The 9,127-nt window shown below is 44.6% G+C and overlaps 1 long non-coding RNA gene and 1 other non-coding gene across 2 annotated transcripts; both read left to right on the top strand.

The window, feature by feature from the left end:
• The first annotated feature begins 2,073 nt into the window (after positions 1-2,073).
• On the top strand, positions 2,074-8,575 carry LOC110304017. The gene is made up of 3 exons (XR_003837824.1): positions 2,074-2,927; positions 3,541-3,649; positions 8,147-8,575. It is a non-coding gene; the product is annotated as an uncharacterized LOC110304017 (long non-coding RNA).
• Positions 2,640-2,722, top strand: Trnal-uaa. The gene has a single exon. It is a non-coding gene; the product is annotated as a tRNA-Leu (tRNA).
• Positions 8,576-9,127: the final 552 nt, after the last annotated feature.

The raw sequence follows: 9,127 nt of genomic DNA, 5'->3' as shown, positions 1-9,127 counted from the left end.
GGGTAGGGAAGTGGGGGGCGCTATGGGGGACTTTTGGGATAGCATTGGAAATGTAATTGAGGAAAATATGTAATAAAAATATTAAAAATTAAAAAAAAAAAGAGTGCTGACTGCTCTTCCAGAGCTCCTGAGTTCAAATTCCAGCAACCACATGGTGGCTCATGACCATCTGTAATGGTATCCAATGTCATCTTCTGATATAAAAAAAAAAAAAAAATGTATGGGGGCTGGAGAGACAGCTCAGAGGTAAAAAGTCCTAGCTGCTCTTCTGGAGGTCCTGAGTTCAATTCCCAGCAACCACATGATAGTTCATAACCATCTATAACAAAATCTGGTGCCTCCTTCTTCTGGCATGCAGGCAGAACACTACACACAGTAAATAAAGACATCTTTTTTTTTTTTTTTTTTTTTTTATAGTGAGGCCAGGTGGGTTTTTTTTCTATGGTCTCTGGGCACTTAGAGGATTTAGTGGCTCTGGGTGAGGGGTTATCACCTGCGGATCAGGCATTGGAATCTGAAGACTTAAACACAGTCATTAGCAGCAGCTGATGGTTGAAGGCTGTTGGCTAAATAACTGCAGGTAGCTCCATGGGCTCCTCATATCACAGAAGAACACTATATGGGGTGTGAATGACTGTTATGGTACTCCTTATCAAAATATGATATGCTCCATCGATGATTAACTGACATCTCTTCCCAAGTAACCCAGGATTACTTGCAACTCTGATTAAAAACCAACTTGTGTTCCAGACCCATCCCTGAACTGAGGCCAGAAAACGGAAACGCAATCATTCCGAGCACCAGAAAGAATATTTCTGAGAGGAAGCCTCGGTGCAAAGCTGGGCTGGTAGAGAAGTTCTGCAGCCCCGGGCAACAAGAGCAGTGCAGGCAGGGGGCTTCCTTTAGTTGAGCAAGTCTGTAAGAGATCTCTATGGCCTCATTCAAAATGAGAATAGGAACGCCTACAGTACAGTTATTAAGAAAATTAACCGAGCCCCTGAGAAGTGGTACTCACTCTAAGCCTTTAACACTGACATTTGGGAGGCAGAGACAGGTAGGTCTCTGTGAGTTTAAGGACAGCCTGGTCTATATATAGAGTTCCAGGATGGCCAGAGCTACATAGTGAGACCCTATCTCAAAAAAAAAAAAAAAAATCGAAAAAGAAAAAAAAAAAATCAAGCTAGATAAAACTGTGTGTAGGGAGCTTAGAGCAATGCTTGGGTTATAGAGAGCACATGTTCTCATGTTCTCATTAGCATTTAAGACCCATTGCGTGCAGCTTAAGGCCTCTCTCTGATCACCTGGTAAGGTAATGTGGTGCTGACCCCATGTTACATTCCACCGGCTGCCTCCAGACTCTAGCAGTGTCCGCACAGAGGACAAGGCCTGAGGACCTGAGCTCTCTGGTGTACTTCTCTGAGTGCTTACCCTGGATGCCCTAAAGGTACTATTGAGGAACATGGTCAGTGGAGTTCCCGCCACTGGGAGATAGACAGGAGCTGTCTGGATGCTAGAGTTCCTTCTTAAGCAGTCCGGTCATACTTAACCAGGACTCAAGAGAACCAAAAGCTGGGTGTTCCCTGGGGGTCACGGAGCTGTGAGAGATGGCAGAGCAGTTGGATCATTACAGTGAAACTGAGAAAATGTTTGAAGGAGCCACCGGGAGGTCTGAAACAGTGGGGCACTTTGTGAAACAGTGCTGACCTAGGTTCACAGTCAAAGACTGAAGCCAGCCACCAGACCTGAATAAACCAAACATGGGGGTGGGTTAGGGGAGAGGGACAAGGTGGGACAGCCAGAGCAAGGCTCAGCCACCAGCTCCCTGCCTGCAGATGCAGAAACACCTAGCCTGGACCCTGGGGTAGAGCCAAGGTTTTGAGGGACAGCCGAAGTAATGAAAATAAACCGCTGTGCCCTAAATTGCTTTTTGTTGTGGGTGTTTTGTCCCAACAACAAAGCGGGGGGGGGGGAGGTAAAACAGGAAACAAGTTAAAACAAGGGTTTGCCCTCTAGGGGAGCTGTAGGGGTGGCAGGAACCCAGGAGGTCTTGTCCCAGCATTTGAAGCAGTGCAAAGGGGACAGTGTCTACACAACCAGGGAGGGGGGTGGGGGATTGGGCCACACTGCCCTGACCACACAGCTTTCTCCGGAACCTCCTCTTTCTCCGGAACCTCCTTCCGGCATGTCTTAGCACACTGGCGAGGAAGGAAAGCCGCGCACAGGTGCCGGGCCCCGGGAACCCATACGATTTAGAAGAAACACACCGATGGTTGCCCTGCGGACCCGTGCCCACACCGCCCGAGGGACCCCCTCCCACCTCCGCTCCGGAGCCCAGAAGTTAGCTGTGGAGTTTGTTTGTCGCGCCCGCGCACCTACAGTGAGCAAGAAGAGCTGGCGCCCGCCCGCCCGCCCGAGCTCTGCCCCGCTCTCTGCTCCTGCAGTTCCTTCGCCGCCTCCGAGATCTCGGGGCGACGGCGAGCGGCTGTGGCGGCGCGAAACCCGGGCGGCAGCCGCCGAGTCTCTGTAGCCGGGCCGGGAAAGCCGGGAGCGCCGCGCAGCCCGCGCAGAAGCATCCTCGAGTAACCGGGGAAATGAGTGTGAGCTTTGTAGGAACAGCAAGGAGAAGAGAGCACGTCTCCACCAGGATGGCCGAGTGGTTAAGGCGTTGGACTTAAGATCCAATGGACATATGTCTGCGTGGGTTCGAACCCCACTCCTGGTAGAGTTGCGGTTTTGTTCCTTGACGCAGTCTGTCAGTTTATTTTAGGTCCAGAGCTCTTGGAAATTTAAAAGTCTTATTTCAGTTGAAAGAAATGTTCTTTAATTCTTAATAGGGCGCTGCTACAAGGCAGCCCAATTTCCCGCAGTGAAGCGACCCTGTCTCCAAGAACCGACCTGAGCCAGGCGGGAAGAGGCTCAGCGGAGAGGTCTGGTATTGGCTAACTTTTTGCAAAAGTACTTTTGCACACAAGAAAAAAAAAAACAAGTCCGCTTCTGCCTTTCTCTTCCTCTGTCCGCTCCCCACTGCCTTCTTTTTTCTTCCTTTTCCTTTTTTTTCTTTCTTTCCTTTCTTTTCCTCCCCCCCCCCCGCACCAAAGTTTAACGTGTTCACATGCAGTCTTTCAAAAATGTACCATTTGACCATGAAGACCTAGAATTTGAAACATTTTCGATTTTTATCTTCTCTGATTTTCTTTGTTTTTTTTTTTTTTTTTTAGGTTTTTCGAGACAGGGTTTCTCTGTATAGCCCTGGCTGTCCTGGAACTCACTCTGTAGACCAGGCTGGCCTGGAACTCAGAAATGCGCCTGCCTCTGCCTCCCAAGTGCTGGGATTAAAGGAGTGCACCACCCTATTTTCTTCAAAAATGTTTTAATCAAAGCAGACCAAGACCTTAAACACATTTTGTAGGCGTGGCTCAAGGAACTCCCCAGCCTTTTGAACAAGTTGAGACACTGATTAAATAAACCCCTCTCTACAATCCTAAAACCTCGAAAACGTTGGTTATTACCATTGATCATTTATTTTCACGTGTTCCTCAGGTCCATTCAGTTATCTGGAGTCCTAGAAAAATATTTTTCGAAAAACTCCGAACTCTGTGGGAAATGATATCAGCATATTTAAATTGTGACACCTACTGGTAAACTTGAGGTAAGTTTGTTTAAATAAACCTTACTCATTTATTTTTTTTTTTTTTAATAACTGTCTTAAGGAGATGTCAGTTACAGACAGGAAGTTGACTTTTCCTCCTCTTTTAAATCTTTATTTATTTATTTATTTAAAAAAGCTCTTCCATTAGGCAGAATAACTCATCACTGAGATAATTTTCATGAGCATTGTTTTAACTGTATGATGAAACCCTTCTTTGGCGTCAATAATCTTTGTTTCAGTTACGCATTTTCCTTTCAAATGCTGAAGACAGCTGTGAAGTTAGGGGGATATGTGTATGTATGCATGTATGTGTGTATGCATGTATGTTTGTTTGCATGAGCCATCAGTGTTAAACAGACATCATGGTCAGTTGGAAGACTCCTACACCAGAAGCGTTCTCAGTCCTCCTCGGAGGTCAGTTAGGGTTTGGGGACTTGGATTAGCTTTTTGGTTTTTCACTTTTATTCATTTATTTTAGTGTGTATGCGCGATTGTCTGTAAGTGCACCGCATGGGTGCAGGCTGCCCGGCCAGGAGGAAGCTACGGTGGGCTCGGGGCGCCAAACCCAGGTAGGTCCTCTGTAAGAGCAGCAAGTGCTCTTAGAGGCTGAGCCACCTCCTCAGCTCCATCCAGGCTGCTGTTTATCTTTAGGTAGAGTTTCAATTAGTCAGGAAATACATCAAATGCATGCAGTGTACTTCGGGCATGTGCTAATGATTCAAAGGAAGGAAGATTTAATGCCTCAGGTTCTTAAATTTTTATTAGTATATTCATAGCACAAAATGATGTATTTCATAATGACATTTTCAAACCTGTGTATCCCGTGGTTTGCTTGTATGCAGCCTGTTGCTCTGTGTTGCTCGACCCACTCTTGTGGCCGAATCCTTTACTCTTCCCATGTACTGCCCCATCTATGTTCAAGTTTTATAGATATCCATTTCCAAAGCAGATTCCACAGGAGAGAGAATCTGTGGTATATGTCTTTGTGAACTGTCTTGTTTCCGTTAACATGATCTCCAGTTTCATCTTTCTTCTGAAAATGGCATAAGTTTGTTCTGAGATATGGCAGAACAAAAACCCTATTGTGCAGGTACACTGAGTTTTCTCTATTCACTCAGCCACTGTTTAGTGTCTGGGCTGACCTCTTTCCTTGGCAGCCGGGGGATGCAGCTTTAAACATGTCTGCATATGTGTCTTTGCACACGGATCTTTGCAGTTGCTGTCTTAGGTTTCTTTGGTTAACACCCAGGAGTAGTATACTATATGGTAGGTCTATTTTTAGGTGTGTGTGTGTGTGTGCGTGTATTTTGAGACAGGGTCTCTCTATGTCCTGGATAGACTGGAATTCACTATATAGACCATTCTGGCCTTGAACTCACAGAGATCTGCCTGCATCTGCCTCCCAAGTGTTAAGATTAAAGACATGGGGTCACTGCTATGCACAGCTTTTGGAAGGAGGAGATTTTTTTAAAATTGATTTTGTTTTGTTTTGTTGGTTTGAGGTTTTGTTTTATTCTGTTTTGGTTGGTTGGTTGGTTTAGTTTGGTATGATTTTTTTTTGCGTGTGTGATTTCTTAATGGTAGCCTTTCTGACTAAGATGAAATGGAATCTCGAGATAGTTTAATAGTAAGGATGACACCAAAGGAGGCAGAGAACATGCATCTATTCGTATCTGTACGATTAGGCACAGGACTATTGTGAACCAACCTGGCTTAAGCTTAATTTCCATGAACATAAATGTCAGTGCTTCTAGACCTGGAACGGAGTGATGGCTGTTTCACCATTTAAACGAATGATACAAATGAACGCCTTTAATTAAGTGCATATGCTTTTAATTAACCACTTGGGAGGCAAAGGCAGGTGACTCTCTGACAGTGTGACACCAGCCTGGTCTACATAACACATTTTAGGCAAGCTAGGGCTAGTTAATGAGGCCCCAGTGGAAGGAAGGAAGGAAGGAAGGAAGGAAGGAAGGAAGGAAGGAAGGAAGGAAGGAAGGACATAGTTAAAACTGAATCCTAGGCGATAGGTGTCAGTATTGCACACAGACTAAAGTCCACATAGAGACATATGAAGTGCCGTGCCAGTGTGAGCAGACTGCCCCGGGCAGGAATGGTCTGGGACACAGGAAGTGAGTCAGTCAAGGGCAGCACTGGCTGTTCTGTCAGCCCTCTCAGTCCAGGGCCGGCCCTGGGTGCTCACCAGTGTGAACTGGGACCTAAGCCTAACAGAGTGAGTGCCTCTAGAATGTCATGTGCACTCTCCGCACACTGAATAAATGAATGGCCCCCAAGTCCCCTGGACATAGTTCACCCCTGATTCTGTTCATTGTATCCTCATCTGGAGAATGTGGTAGAAATGTGCCACAAATACATTTTAATCAGGTTTGGTAGACACACAGACACACAAATGACTGCTGTATTAAGAAACACAGCGAGGGGCTGGAGAGATGCTCAGTGGTCAAGAGCACCAGCTGTTCTTTCAGAGGACCTAGGTTCAATTCCCAGTCGCTCACAATTGTCTACAACTCTAGTTCCGAGGGATCTGGCACCTTCATACATATTCACATGTATGCAAAATACCAATCCACATTAAAAAAAAAAAAAAAGATAGCCTGGGCCTAGTGGAAGTCTATAATCCCAGCACTCAGAAGCCGGAGTTACATAGTAGATTCCAGGCCAGCCAGGCTACAGTAATGCCTGTCTCAAACAAGGAAAGTAAGACAGCAACAGCTACAGCTATAGCTACAGCTACAGCAACAGCAACAGCAACAGCAACAGCTACAGCTACAGCTATAGCTACTGCAACAACAGCTACAGAAAGAGTTGATGTTTGCCTCTTGGGGCTGGAGAGATGGCTCAGTGGTTAAGAGCTAGTTCTTCTAGAAGACACAGGTTCAATTCCCAGCACTCACTTAGTGGCTCACAACTGACACTCAAGTGCATGTACCTGAATGTAGATTCTCTCTCTCTCTCTCTCTCTCTCTCTCTCTCTCTCTCTCTCTCTCTCTCTCTCCAGCTACAGCTATAGTTATAGCTACTGCAACAGCTATAACTACAGCAACATCAGCTACAGAAAGACTTGATATTTGCCTCAGGGGCTGGAGAGATGGCTCAGCGGTTAAGAGCACTGACTGCTCTTCCGAAGGTCCTGAATGAGATCTGATGCCCTCTTCTGATGTCTCTAAAGACAGCTACAGTGTACTTAAGATATAATAATAAATAAATCTTTATGCCAGAGCCTGCAGGGCCGATCAGAGCAAGCAGAGGTCCTGAACTCAAATTCCCAGGAACCACATGATGGCTCACAACCACATGTGTACTCATATACATTATAAATAAATAAATAAATCTTTACCAAAAAAAAATAGTAAGAACAATTTAAAAAAAAGTATATTTGTCTGAGTTCTCCAGTCTCCCTCCTACATAACTACACACAGAAGCAGGCATGCTTGTAAAATCCATAATTAATACACATCCCATAAGGCCACACAGAAGTGTGATTAGAAACACATAGCACAAGAGATTTTGGGAGAAGCAGGTATTTTTTTGGTTTGGTGTTTGTTGGTTGCTTGATTGGTTGACTTTAAATAGGGTCTTGCTATTTAGCCCAGGATAGACTCAGACTCACTATATAGCCCATGCTGGTCTTGAACTCAAGGCATTCCTGTCCCTTGCTCCAGTACTGAGTGAAAGAACTGGATTCGGCACAGGACTCAAAACCAAGTTCTCAGCACAAAGATTTATTTGCCCCTAGGGATAAAGGGCAGGGAATAAAAGACAAAGACAAAAGATGGAGGATGAGGGGAGGGAAAAGACAAGGGGGAATTTGCCCAGAGGAACAAAAGACTGCCTCTAGTTAGAGAGGAGACAGACCATGGCCCATAGGCAAATGTGGTTTATAAAAGGGGAAAGGGGATCCTGTGTTAGGGTGAACTGGTTTGTTTTGATTGGGCATGGTCAGCTTTAAAGGTGGCTTGTGACTGATGGGCATCAGTACTTTGATAGCTGGACCTTGGTGATCAGCCTTAGGGGGAGGAAGTGAACAAATGAAACCGTGAAGGCTAGCTTCAGGAATGCAATCTAACGGTTTTAGCAAGAGGGGAGAAGATGGGTAGCAGGCCATGGGTGCCGTGCTTACCATGCTCAGGCCCCTTAGAGCCTTCGCTGAGATCCCGGCCCTGCTGTTCCCGGTTCTGCTCAGCTCCTTTTAACCCGAGATCCACTAAAGGGGGCTCTGGAGTCATCCCCCTTAGCCTGGCGCTTGAGCTTCTCCAGCTCTCTGTGGTCTCACCTATGAGATCTTTATAACAATTGATTCAGAGGGGCCGATGTGATGCAAGTGTAACGAGGGCGTGGCCTATAGAGATGGCTCTGCGCTAGCAGGATTTACGAATCAGTTTTTATACAATGGCAAGGTTGCTCGAGAAATCTATGCAGTGTATCTTGTATTTCCATAAAATTTTAGGACAATAAAAAAAATTTTTTTTTTTTCAGGCTGGAGAGATGGCTCAGCAGTTAAGAGCACTGACTACTCTTCCTAAGGATCTTAAGTTCAAATTCCAGCAATCACATGGTGGCTCACAACCACCCATAATGAGATCTGACGCCCTCTTCTGGTGAGGCTGAAGACAGCTACAGTGTACTTACGTATAATAATAAGTAAATCTTTAAAAAAAAAAAAAGATTTCATTTCAAAAACGGGAATTTTGGAGGAAAACATGGATTGCATTTTTCTTATGTTTATTGAATTTCTTGTTTCACTTAACAGTCTTTAAATGCCTAGTTTTCCAGTGGCAGCACCTTCAAAGGCAGAATTGTGGGTAATTCCTTAAATAATGTCTTGGGGTTTTTGTTGTTGTTTTTTTTTAAGTAATGTTTTGAAATCTAACTTGAAAAGAAAAGAAAAATAAACTCTGAGTTTTCAAATACACAGTGAGTGAGTTTATTGTTTTTCCCCTGGGTATCACACACCCACTGGGTTAGTCACAAATAGCTATATTAAGGTTGTTGTCCACATTTTTTAAACACTAGCAATTCTGACCCACCCAGTTCAGTTATTTAAAATGTAACCTGACCTTAATATTTGTTTATTCTATGTATGAAAAAGTAAGAAATCTATATCGTTGGGAAGATGTAAAAAAATATTATGTAATGTTCTGCTTCCAAGTGCGGGGAGGTGACTTTATGTGTGACTCCCATTGAAGTCCATTACTATACAGGCTTTCTGTGTTTTTACTGTGACTAGGTGTCATACTTAATCCCATTGGTGCACTACAAAGAATCGCCTGAAAAAGGGTCATCTCTTAGCCTGAAATAACAAGTGTAAGTTTCCATGATTTACTGAAGAACGATATCCCAGACTCAAACAGTATGTAAACAGAAAGAGTATTTATTCTGCAGAAGTCCAGGTGCTGGGGTTTCCTATTACCAAGAGAGAGAGAGAGAGAGAGAGAGAGAGAGAGAGAGAGAGAGAGA

The sequence above is a fragment of the Mus caroli genome, chromosome 10 (genome assembly GCF_900094665.2).
Source record: "Mus caroli chromosome 10, CAROLI_EIJ_v1.1, whole genome shotgun sequence".
Taxonomy (NCBI): domain Eukaryota; kingdom Metazoa; phylum Chordata; class Mammalia; order Rodentia; family Muridae; genus Mus; species Mus caroli.
The sequence above is the reverse complement of the archived record's forward strand: the minus strand, read 5'-3'. Positions and strand labels throughout refer to the sequence as shown.